The sequence below is a fragment of the Oryctolagus cuniculus genome, chromosome 2 (assembly GCF_051225735.1).
Source record: "Oryctolagus cuniculus isolate XC-2025 breed Fujian yellow rabbit chromosome 2, ASM5122573v1, whole genome shotgun sequence".
Taxonomy (NCBI): Eukaryota; Metazoa; Chordata; class Mammalia; order Lagomorpha; family Leporidae; genus Oryctolagus; species Oryctolagus cuniculus.
The window spans coordinates 177,089,328-177,102,278 of record NC_142868.1 but is presented as its reverse complement, the minus strand read 5'-3'; the positions used below and the strand labels follow the sequence as shown (position 1 = coordinate 177,102,278).

At 51.8% G+C, this 12,951-nt stretch overlaps 1 protein-coding gene across 1 annotated transcript in view; it reads right to left on the bottom strand.

Moving 5' to 3' along the window:
• Positions 1–5,578, bottom strand: part of LOC100344894 (calpain-13) — a 63,226-nt gene extending 57,648 nt beyond the window's left edge. The window contains exon 1 of the mRNA XM_070069722.2: positions 5,372–5,578. The gene's annotated coding sequence lies outside the window, so the exon portion shown is untranslated. The remainder of the gene's footprint in view (positions 1–5,371) is intronic.
• Positions 5,579–12,951: the final 7,373 nt, after the last annotated feature.

Below are 12,951 nucleotides of genomic sequence, written 5' to 3'. Positions count from 1 at the left end.
CAGCAGGTTAATGCCCTGGCCTGAAGCGCCGGCATCCCATATGGGTGCCGGTTCAAGACCTGGCTGCTCCATTTCCGATCCAGCTCTCTGCTGTGGCCTAGGAAGCAGTGGAAGATGCCCCAAGTCCTTGGGCCCCTGCACCCACATGGGAGACTCGGAAGAAGGTCCTGGCTCCTGGCTTTGGATTGGTGCAGCTCTGGCCACTGCGGCCAGCTGGGGAGTGAACCAGCAGATGAAACACCTCTCTCTCTCTCTCTCTGTGTGTGTGTGTAACTCTGACTTTCAAATAAATAAATAAATCTAAAAAAAAAAAACCAAGAAGATGGAATTTCACAGAGGAAACTGTCTTGAGTCTACCTTCCGCTGCAGCCTACACCCAACACAGAGCACTCTTCCCAGGTTCTATAGCTCTCTAGCAGACTGTCTGCTGTAGCCTTTGGACACGGCAGAGTAACATTTCTGGGTTCTAGAACTATATGTGTCTCAGGAGCACCAACAGTTAATATTTCTGGGCATAGATTTATTTTTTCACCCATGAAGAAGGGATGTGCTTCCCACTAAGCAGATTCATGTTTTCTTGGAATCGGATTAGGTTTAGGAGCTTGGGGCCTGCCATGATCAAGTTAAATTGTTGGGTCGCACAGGTCCCTCGTTCAGATAGAGACCACAGGCAGGACCCAGGCTCCAAGCTGCTCACTTCCCAAAGGCATTCACCAGAGAGAACAGGCCCTGGCGTCCTTTTTCCTTACATTTTTCTTTCTTTTTTAAAAAGGTTATTTGCAGCTGAGGATTCATTTAGATAGTCCATTTGTTCTTAAGGATTCGCTCTTAGCCTACTGTGTCAGGTTTCATTGTATGGGAGACAAAGAAAAATAGACAATGGCTGGGATAAAGACAGAGGGACCACACAGAGAAAGGCAAGATGGCAGGGAGTCTCAACCAGAGAGGCCGAGAGACAGAGAGAGCAAGCCAGGGACAGCAGTCAGTGGAGACAGAGACTGAGGCAGAGGACGGAGGAGAGGCCAAGATGCAGAAATGATGAGAGCCAGGGAGGATACCCATTCTCATGCGCTTCCAGCACCCCATGGGCCACAATCACCACGCGTGCCTACCATCAGATGTGGCCACCAACGCACAGCAGGAAGACAGAACACAATCGCTGTGACTTCCAGGTGGAGCTCTCAAAAGATCCCACCCCAGAGCGCTGCCTCTGGCCATGGCACAGGGGAGAGACAAGTATGGCAGGGCCAGCACTGGGCCTCTGGCCATGACCTCAGGCATCCCAGTCTGGTCACTTTGGGCATCTCAGGCTGGGTGGAGGTCACAGAGGCAAGGAATCCAACCTTGGACAGGGAGCCTGGTTCCAACTTTGCTGATGGCTCTTCCTACTGTGGCCTGGATGTGCCAGGGGTGGGAGAGAGAGCCAGTAGTGCCAGCAGCCCAGCAGCCATCTCCCCCAGGAGCTCAGGGATACCTGACAGTGGCTCCCAGGGAGGCCCAGATCAACTTCCTTGTTCTGAGATTTTTTTTGAAAGAAAGCTTCTATGGAACACGTAAGGTCATATCTCTGGGAACCGGGACAGTGTGTGTACACGGGAGGGGAAAGTCTTCAAATATAAGAGTTAGGGGCAGGCACTGGGCCTGTGTTAAGCTGCCTATGGGATGCCTGTATCCCATTACCACATATTGGAGTGCCTGGTTCAATCCTGGCTCTATTTCAGATTCCAGCCTCCTGCTAAGTGCACACCCTGGGAGGCAGCAGTGATGACCCAAGAAGTTGGGTCCCTACCACCCACATGGGAGAACCCCATCAAGTTCCTGGTTCATTGCCTCAGCCTGCACAGCAGACATTGAAGGCATCTGGGGAGTGAAGCAGCAGATGGGATCAATCCATTTCTCTCTTCCTCCCCTCCCCCAACCATCTCTCTGCATCTCAAATAGAACACAAACAACCAAGAACTTTTCTGTAGTACCTATGTGAAAGAGCAGCACAAAAGAGCATGAACTTCAAGCACAATTGTGTCAATGTGCGTGCCGGTGTGGGCGGGGCGGCAGCGTGAGAATCAGAAGGGTAGCAGAGAAGAGCAGGGTGAGGAGAGACGGGCACTGGGTCACGAGAACCCTCTGACCTTCCCCCTACCTGGACTGCATTCCAGAACAGGTGAGGCGGTCAGTGAGCCATAGCAAGTCCTAAGCCCACTTGGGGAACGTGACCTGGCTGAGGGAGCAGGCAAGGGTTCCAAGGCAGTGCAGGGGGAGACAGTCCCTGGGCTATAGCGAGGTGCCCAGGCCAGGCCACCGGTCACAGCAACCAGCCTATTCAGAAAGCCTCTGGCCTGCATGTGTCCCACAGGCAATGCCATCTGAAAGCCTCTTCAGTTCCCGCGAGGAAGCTGGGGCTACGGGAGATGAAGCTTAGTGAGGAAGCTCAGCAGGTTGGCAGCAGCTCCTGGCTACAGATTAGACTGGGGAGCAGACAGAGTGGTTGACTAAGAGGACTGGGGCCCCCAGTCCAATGGCTTGGGAGCCCATGACCTCTCCTGCCTTGTGCCCTTGGTGGGAAGATACTGCAGCTCCTGTAGGCAGACATGCGCTCATAAATGATGGAGACAACGGCTCTGTGCGTCTTTGGTGCATAGGCATGATGGGATCTAGCTTAGTCCTTGAGCTGAGTGGGAGTTCCTGGCAGGTCCTGAACCACAGGCAGAGGAGGTGGGCACGGCAGGGCTGACCCAGCCTTCAGCCAAGGGCCCAGTGCTGGTGGAAGGGCTGTTCCTTTCAAGGTCATGGACACTCTCAGTTCCAAAGGTCCCTGAGGGCTTATTTGGTGGACAAGGATGTTGACGCCAGAGGCCTGGCCCTCTTTTGGTCCAGTAATGTAGAAGCAACCCATTGTCTGAACCACAGACTCAGGACGAGGTAAGGAGGGTAAGGGGCACTCTTTGCTCCCTTTTATCTGAACATCCCAGGTTACAAGGGGCTGGGAGTTCCCCTGGGGTGCCTTATTCCTCTGTTTTCATTATGAAGACAAGGAAGCAAGGCTTGGCTGAGCTTTCCTGTTTGTTGACTTTGCAGATTAGTGAGCTTTCCATGTACCCTGCAGCCTCCCACCATATCACAATATATATCTTGTTCCTTTTCAGAAAGGTTTGTGCAAAGCAAAAAGTAGTGCATAATCCGGGAAGGTCCCCTGAGAACTCGGGATCAAGACAGAGAGAGACAGCCCAGAGCCACTAGGACCCCAATCAGTGCTTCCAACCAGTGGTTCTGGAAAGTGCTGGTGCTCTCAGGTCAGCCGATGCCTTTGTTTTGGTCTTCTCAGGGCCTTTATGTACAAATCTGAATCATGAGTCTCCAAGGAGGGAAAAGGAGGAGGCAACATCTGTTCAAATATTTGATCAAAGAAACTTTATATCAATGAGTTCCCAGCAACAACGCCGAGAATTCATGTTCTGGGTGTCCTGATTTAGAAATACTTGTTCAAGAAACAGAGTCCCGGGGCTGGCATTGTAGTGTAATGGGTTAAGCCGCTGCCTGCAATGCCGGTATCCCATATGGGCACTGGTTTAATTCTCGGATGTTCTATTTCTGATCCAGCTCTCTGCTAATGGCCTGGGAAAGCAGTGGAAGATGGCCCAAGTGCATGGGCCCCTGCACCCACATGGGAGACCTGAATGAAACTTTTGGCTCCTGGCTGGGCCCAGCCCTGGCCATTGTGGCCATTCACAGAGTGAATCAGAAGATGGAAGATCTCTCTCTCTCTCTCTCTCTTTCTCTCTCTCTGTGTGTGTGTGTCTGTCTGTCTGTCTGCAACTCTGCCTTTCAAATAAATAAAATAAATCTTAAAAAGAAGGAAAATAAATTGAGTTCCAGGGGTGGTAAGAAATTAACAGTCTTCTCTGGATTCTGTTCTAACATCTGTGTGTTCTTAGGCTTTCTCACCAGGCTAAGCTTTGAGGGGTTGAGATGTGCTCACCCTGACTTCTTCCCAAGAGTGAGCAGTGGTGGCATGGACCAGCCCACTTGAAGACCTCTTCCTGGCTTTCTCATGGGAAAGAGGTGATTCCAGGAAACAATAGAGTTTTGCACCATGTCCAGAGAATATTAACAATGATATTAACAATGATATTAACAATCTAGGACCAAGGGATGCTCAGAAACATGCCTGAAGCCACACTGCTAACACAGAGCTTGACATCAAGCATGCCCTCAGGGTGGCAGGTGAGTCACTAATTTCTGTATTTGTTAGCAGCTTTTCTGCTAAGGCATTCTTCCAAGTGGATCCTTGAATATAATTAAGTAACCAAGGGACAAGACAGACTACCAGGCACAACAGAACCCTAGCTCTGTCATTTGCATCTGGCATGAACTTGGCAGTAAGTCAGCTTTCCATCTACAAACTGGGGGTAATGAGCTGATGCTACATGTAACTCTTACCTATTATACAATAAGTAGATTACTGTATACTCATCAATCAATGCAAGGATACAAATACATAAGGCTTTCTGCAGCTGCTACCTGCCCCCGTCCCATACCCCTGCAAAGTAAAACAGAGGTTCCGTCAAGCTGGGTACAGGGTGGGAGAGCTCCAGAGAATCTGCTGACTAAAGACCCAGCAAACCCCACTTGGGGGTTAGCAGTGTTCTGTGTGTGACCCAGGACAAACAGGGCAGCCCAGCTGGAACTACAGAGGGGAAACACTGCCTTTGCTCTAATCTGGTTAGTTTGGGGTCGAGCTATCCAGCTAGAACTGTCTCCCTGAGAACAGCATCCTATCTCAGAGGTCACGCAGGTTCAACAGCTGCAGAAACACAGGAATGAGACAGTGACACAGCTGGTGGGGTGTAGGGACCACCTGACCCTCTGAAGTGACAGCGACCTGCCTTTTGTGATAAACTCACATTTTTCAATGTCTCTCATATAACTGTTAAGCTAAATAATTAGAAAACAACGGGCTGGACTCATTATTCCTTTGACCAAATATTTCTTAAACACCTACTATATGTCAGAGGCCATACATCAGTGAACCAAGAGCACAGGATGGCCACCATCAGGGTGTCCCTTACGGTCAACATAGCCCTCCAGGTTGTCACTTTGAGCAGATAGCAAAGGCAGCTCAATGACTGACATCCAGGCTACCACAACTGCATAGTTTACAGGAGCTTCTCTTAGAAAACTAACTCATCTCTTGGTTTTTCCTAGAGCCCATCCTTGGACCATCTGCCTCCACATCCCCAGTTTCCACATCCCACTGAGGGTGGGGCCTCAGCTGCTGTGAGCTAAAGAAGCTCTCAGGAGCAACTTGGAGGCCAGCACCATTTGGAGGACTGTCCTGACCCCGAGCTCCTGGAGACCACCACTCAGTCCGTACCTGACTCCCAGACACGTGTGTCTGCTGGGTGCCGACAGCAGCCTTCCTGCAGGGAGCTGGCTCGGGACGGAGCAGGCCCACAGGCTGAGCTGCAGCACTTCCGCGGGATGGAGAGTGGCAGAGAGGACAGGCAGAGAGAGAGGTCCGGCAGGTGAGGGCGGCAGTCTCAGGGGAAGAACGGCCAGCAGACCGGCAGGGCTGGCAGCTGCTGGTGTCTGCCTCTTCGGCTCTTCCTTATATGGGCACACCAGGTGCTAATGCTCCACCTTAGTTAAACAGTGATGCCAGCAACTCTCAGAGGGAGAGAGAGAGGTACTGATTTTTTTTATTAGCAAGATCCCCAGAGCCTCCCCATAACCCCTGATTCCCCCTTCACCCCCTGTGACCTTGAACTGCTGATTTCTTGGCTGCCTTGTTTGTGGTTTTCAATGGTTCCAGATCTTTCCATTTCTTCACTTTCCTCCCGCTTCAGGGATTTGGTGTTTTCCCTCAGCACACAGGATGTGCTGAGAAAAGACTCAGGGTAGCAGCCTGCCTCCATGTGCCATCCTCACCCAGGAAAGCTCTGAGCCCTGTGCCTCTCATCGAGTGTGCCCACTCTAGCACATGAATCAGGTGCTTTCTCCTGAGCCAGCATCTTCTTCCTAGAGAAGAGAGCAGAGTATCCATTTTAATGATCGATTTATTTTAAAGGTAGAGTGATGGGGGGAGCAGAGGGGAGAGAGAGAGATCCTCCATCTGCTGGTTCACCCCCAAAATGGCCACAACTGCTGGGGCTGGGGCAGGTCAGAGCCAGGAGCCTGGAACACCATCTGGGTCTCCTCCATGGATGGCAGAAGCCCAGGTCCTTAGACCATCTTCTGCTGCTTTTCCAGGTGCACTAGCAGGAAGCTGGATTGGAAGCAGAGAAGTTAGTACTTGAACCAGCCCACCAATATGGGCTGACAGCTTGGCATGCAGCTGTTTAACCCACTGTGCCAAAATGTCAGCTCCTAGTTGCAGAATCCCTTACTCCTTGGACATAGTAAGATCTAGGGAAAGTTTGTACAGCCTCTCAGCTGGCAGATCCAGAAGAAAGAGATAAACAGGCAGCAAATGCTTCCTGCCAACCTGGTTTCCCCTATGCTGAAGGAAGCAGGGTAAAGGCAGCAAAGCAAGGAGAAATGTTGAACTGGTGGGAATATTTAGGACGCATCCATCCCCACACTGTGCTGGGGTAGAAGAGATGAATAGTAACAAGGACAGATGAACGTGTGCCCCTGCACAGTGTGGTTGTGACCAGCCTGGGAGATGGCACGCTGGGCCGGGGGGAGCCGCCTGCCTGACTAGAAGCGTGTTTTCACCTGAGGTCTATGAGTTTTGATTCTATGACCTGGACAAGTCCCTTCCCTCTGAGTCCTGGTTTCCTTATCTGTGAAGTGAGGATCACACTGCTTGCTCATCTCTCTCACATAATTGGAAAAAGATTTTATTTATTTGAGAGGCATAGCTACAGACAAAGGGAGAGACAAAGGTCTTCCATCTGCTGGTTCACTCCCTAAATGGCCACAAGGACTGGGACTAAAGCCAGGAGCCAGGAGATTGCTATGGGTCTCCCATATGGGTACGGGGAACCAAGCACCTTGGCCATCTTTCACTGCTTTCTCAGGCCATTAGCAAAGAGCTGGATTGGAAGTGGAGCAGGTGGGACATAAACAAGCAGCCATATGGGATGCTGGCACCACAGGAAGAGGCTTAGCCCACTATGCCACAGTACTGGCCCCTCCCTCATGTTCATTAAGGGGGACCCCTGGGAATACCCTATTAGAACTTTCAACTAAAAATACCGGAAACAATACATAGACCCCATTATATAAATATAGCTAATGAATAAATAAGCAAATACTTGCGCAACATGCACAAAATTATTTTACTAATAGTGCCTTTGAAAGTCAGTTTTGGAACAAAAAACATGGTTGGGGAGTTCTGTAGAATGCCATTCCCCCATGAGCCTACCTAGACATGGGGCCTCGAGGAAAACCATCTGAAGGATTTCCACTTCCTAATGCAGATTTTTCTCCCCTAATAGCAGACAAGATATCTGTTTAGAGCAGTCATTGGGAGCAGTGAGTTCAAAAGAAACCATCTACCCATTGGAGAATTTGGTACCCAAATTGCTCACGTGGGGGACAACTGTGCAGAATAATGGCTTATAGGGCTGGTGCTGTAGTGAGTAAAGCTTTCGCTTTCAACAGTGGCATCCAATAACGGTGCTGGTTGCATTCTGGTTGCATCACTTCCAACCAAACTCTCTGCTAATGCACCTGAGGAAGCAGCCGAAGATGGCCCAACCAAGTACTTGAGCCCGAGCCACCTGCATGGGAGATCTGGATGGAGTTCCAGGCTCCTGGCTTCAGCCTGGTCCAGCCAGGCCATTGTGGTCATTTGGAGGGTGACCAGCAAGTAGAAGATTTCTCACTTTCTGTCCCCCACTCTTTCTCTTTAACTCTGCCCTTCAGGTAATTAAAAAAAACTTTTGTAAAAAGCAATGGGGGGCCGGCGCCGCAGCTCAATAGCCTAATCCTCCGCCTAGTGGCGCCAGCACACCGGGTTCTAGTCCCAGTCGGGGCGCCAGATTCTTTCCCGGTTGCCCCTCTTCCCGGCCAGCTCTCTGCTGTGGCCGGGGAGTGCAGTGGAGGATGGCCCAAGTGTTGGGCCCTGCACCCCATGGGAGACCTGGAGAAATACCTGGCTCCTGCCTTTGGATCACCGTGGTGTGCTGGCTTCAGCGCGGCATCCGTGGCGGCCATTGGATGGTGAACCAACAGCAAAGGAAGACCTTTCTCTCTTTCTCTCTCTCTCACTGTCCACTCTGCCTGTGAAAATAATAATAACAATAATAATAAAGCAATGGGGGTCTGTAGAGAGGGCTCTGCTCAGCTCCAGGGGGGCCGTTTATTGGAGGAAACCTTGGACTTTTCATGCTCTCCCTCCTGTGCACTTTAGGGGTCAACTCTCAGTGATTTGCGTTTTCCAGAGAAACAGGCCCAGGGTCATAAAGCCGGACACACCTCACGTTAATGGCATGGCAGTCACGGGAACAGGCCATGGCCCTCACATCCAAACACTCCCAGATGCAGCACACAGCTTCCCCTCCACTGAGGCTCTGTGTCCTTCACTGATCCGCTGGGAGCTGTGTGGCTGAGGCCTGCTGAAGCCTCCATGGCAACCACCTTGTCTACATGGCTACATGTTGAGCCTTGCGCACTGACTGGGTGTAGGTACCATTGTCATCACCACTGGGCTGTGGCTGTCCTTGACCCTCCCTCAGCCAGTGCCGAGGCCACCCCTGCTGCTCAGGGTCCTACAGGAAGGACGGTGACCTTGCTCTGATGTGTCACAAGAAAACCGTACACATATTAGAATCCGGGTCCCCAGCCACCCCTTATGAACCAGGGCTGCATTTCCAACTCAACTCTCGGCTAATGCAGCTGAGGAAGCAGCCGAAGATGGCCCAACCAAGTACTTGAGCCCAAGCCACCTGCATGGGAGATCTGGATGGAGTTCCAGGCTCCTGGCTTCAGCCTGGTCCAGCCAGGCCATTGTGGTCATTTGCAGGGTGACTAGCAAACAGAACATTTCTCACTTTCTGTCCCCCTCTCCTTCTCTTTAACTCAACCCTTCAAGTAAATTAAAAAGAAAGAAATAAAAACTTGTAAAAAGCAATGGGGGTCTGTAGAGAGGGCTCTGCGCAGCTCCAGGGGGCCGTTTATTGGAGGAAACCTTGGCCTGTTCATGCTCTCCCTCCTGTGCACTTTAGGGGTCAACTCTCAGTGATTTGCATTTTCCAGAGAAATCAGGCCCAGGGTCATAAAGCTGGACACACCTCACGTTAATGGCATGGCAGTCACGGGAACGGGCCATGCCCCTCACATCCCACCACTCCCAGATGCAGCACACAGCTTCCCCTGCCACTGAGGCTCTGTGTCCTTCACTGATCCGCTGCCAGCTGTGTGGCTGAGGCCTGCCGAAGCATCCATGCCTACCACCTGTGTCTACACGGCCACTTGAGCCTTGTATGCCTCAGTTGCTCCTTGGGCACTGACTGGGTGTAGGTACCATTGTCATCAGCACTGGGCTGTGGCTGTCCTCGACTCTCCCTCAGCCGGTGCCCAGGCCACCCCTGCTGCTCAGGGTCCTACAGGAAGGAGGGTGATGTTGCTCTGAGAAAACCGCACACATATTAGAATCTGGATCCCCAGCAGCCCCTTATGAACCAGGGCTGCAATTCCAACTCCACTCTCTTAATGCAGCTGAGGAAGCAGCCGAAGATGGCCCAACCAGGTACTTGAGCCCGTGCCACCTGCATTGGAGATCTGGATGGAGTTCCAGGCTCCTGGTTTCAGCCTGGTCCAGCCAGGCCATTGCGGTCATTTGGAGGGTAACCAGCAAATAGAAGATTTCTCACTTTCTGTCCCCCTCTCTTTCTCTTTAACTCTGCCCTTCAAGTAAATTAAAAAGAAAAAAAGAAAAACTTGTAAAAAGCAATGGGGGTCTGTAGAGAGGGCTCTGCTCAGCTCCAGGGGGGCCGTTTATTGGAGGAAACCTTGGACTTTTCATGCTCTACCTCCTGTGCACTTTAGGGGTCAACTCTCAGTGATTTGTGTTTTCCAGAGAATTCAGGCTCAGGGTCATAAAGCTGGACACACCTCACGTTAATGGCATGGCAGTCACGGGAACGGGCCATGGCCCTCACATCCAAACACTCCCAGATGCAGCACATAGCTTCCCCTGCACTGAGGCTCTGTGTCCTTCACTGATCCGCTGCCAGCTGTGTGGCTGAGACCTGCCGAAGCCTCCATGCCAACCACCTTGTCTACACGGCCACTTGTTGAGCCTTGGGCACTGACTGGGTGTAGGTACCATTGTCTTCGGCACTGGGCTTTGGCTGTCCCCGACCCTCCCTCAGCCTGTGCCCAGGCCACCCCTGCTGCTCAGGGTCCTACAGGAAGGACGGTGACCTTGCTCTGATGTGTCAGAAGAAAACCGCACACATATTAGAATCTAGGTCCCCAGCTGCCCCTTATGAACCAGGGCAGCAGTTCCAACTCAACTCTTTGCTAATGCATCTGAGGAAGCAGCTGAAGATGGCCCAACTAAGTACTTGAGCCCGAGCCACCTGCATGGGAGATCTGGATGGAGTTCCAGGCTCCTGGCTTCAGCCTGGTCCAGCCAGGCCATTGCGGTCATTTGAAGGGTGACCAGCAAATGGAAGAGTTCTCACTTTCTGTCCCCCTCTCTTTCTCTTTAACTCTGCCCTTCAAGTAAATTTAAAAAAAAAAAAAGAAAAACTTTTGTAAAAAACAGTGGGACCTTTCTCTGTGTCTCTCTCTCTTACTGTCCACTCTGCCTGTCAAAAAAAAAAAAAATGCAATGGGGAGGCCGGCGCCGTGGCTCACTCGGCTAATCATCCGCCTTGGGGTGCTGGCACACTGGGTTCTAGTCCCGGTCAGGGCACCAGATTCTGTCCCGGTTGCCCCTCTTACAGTCCAGCTCTTTGCTGTGGCCAGGGAGCGCAGTGAAGGATGGCCCAAGTGCTTGGGCCCTGCAACGCATGGGAGACCAGGAGAAGCACCTGGCTCCTGCCTAAGGATCAGCACGGTGCGATGGCCACAGTGCGCTAGCTGCGGCGGCCATTGGAGGGTGAACCAACGGCAAAGGAAGACCTTTCTCTCTGTCTCTCTCTCTCACTGTCCACTCTGTCAAAAAAAAAAAAAAAAAAAGCAAAGGGGGTCTTTAGAGAGGGCTCTGCGCAGCTCCAGGGGGCCGTTTATTGGAGGAAAGCTTGGCCTGTTCATGCTCTCCCTCCTGTGCACTTTAGGGGTCAACTCTCAGTGATTTGCGTTTTCCAGAGAATCAGGCCCAGGGTCATAAAGCCGGACACACCTCACATTAATGGCATGGCAGTCACGGGAACAGGCCATGGCCCTCACATCCAAACACTCCCAGATGCAGCACACAGCTTCCCCTGCACTGAGGCTCTGTGTCCTTCACTGATCCGCTGCCAGCTGTGTGGCTGAGGCCTGCTGAAGCCTCCATGCCTACCACCTGTGTCTACATGGCCACTTGCTGCGCCTTGGGCACTGACTGGGTGTAGGTAACATTGTCATCAGCACTGGGCTGTGGCTGTCCACAACCCTCCCTCAGCCGGTGCTCAGGCCACCCCTGCTGCTCAGGGTCCTACAGGAAGGACGGTGACCTTGCTCTGATGTGTCACAAGAAAACTGTACACATATTAGAATCCGGGTCCCCAGCCACCCCTTATGAACCAGGGCTGCATTTCCAACTCAACTCTCGGCTAATGCAGCTGAGGAAGCAGCCGAAGATGGCCCAATCAAGTTCCTGAACACATGCCACCTGCATGGGAGATCTGGATGGAGTTCCAGGCTCCTGGCTTCAGCCTAGTCCAGCCAGGCCATTGCAGTCATTTGGAGGGTGACCAGCAAATAGAAGATTTCTCACTTTCTGTCCCCCTCTCTTTCTCTTTAACTCTGTCCTTCAAGTAAATTAAAAAGAAAAAAAGAAAAACTTGTAAAAAGCAATGGGGGTCTGTAGAGAGGGCTCTGCTCAGCTCCAGGGGGGCCGTTTATTGGAGGAAACCTTGGACTTTTCATGCTCTTCCTCCTGTGTACTTTAGGGGTCAACTCTCAGTGATTTGCGTTTTCCAGAGAAATCAGGCCCAGGGTCATAAAGCTGGACACACCTCACGTTAATGGCATGGCAGTCACGGGAACGGGCCATGCCCCTCACATCCCACCACTCCCAGATGCAGCATGTAGCTTCCCCTGCCACTGAGGCTCTGTGTCCTTCACTGATCCGCTGCCAGCTGTGTGGCTGAGACCTGCCGAAGCCTCCATGCCAACCACCTTGTCTACACGGCCACTTGTTGAGCCTTGGGCACTGACTGGGTGTAGGTACCATTGTCATCAGCACTGGGCTGTGGCTGTCCCCGACCCTCCCTCAGCCTGTGCCCAGGCCACCCCTGCTGCTCAGGGTCTTACAGGAGGGACGGTGATCTTGCTGTGATTGTCACAAGAAAACCGCACACATATTAGAATCCGGGTCCCCAGCCGCCCCTTATAAACCTGGGCTGTAATTCCTCTTTTCCAGGAATTTACATCTTTTTCCATAGAGGATACAGGGAGAAGGATCTTTCTAGAACTTTGTGCTTTTCCCGCAGCTTTGCTCCCTGGGCCAGACCTGAGGGGACAGATTTGTTCAGGCACCCAACATCGCTCAATTTGTCTTGTGAGCACCCAGCATGGTGCACGGAGAGGAGACTGTAGGTGCATTTCGATCAGTCTGCAGCTCCCGTACAACCATGTGGACCCCATATGTGGCCCGTAGTGATTAGTTAAAAATCTGGTCTGGAATCTGTCCAGCTTGTATGGAACGTAGCATGTAAGAAAGTGCTTGTGCTCAGTCTCTCTTTGGAGATGCCTGTTTTTCTCAGATTTCGCCTTAGCTGGTTGCTGGCAGTCCCAGTTCTCTGGTAAGTTCAAGACAAGTTGTCATCCTGGAGATTATTTGGCTTGTCTTTC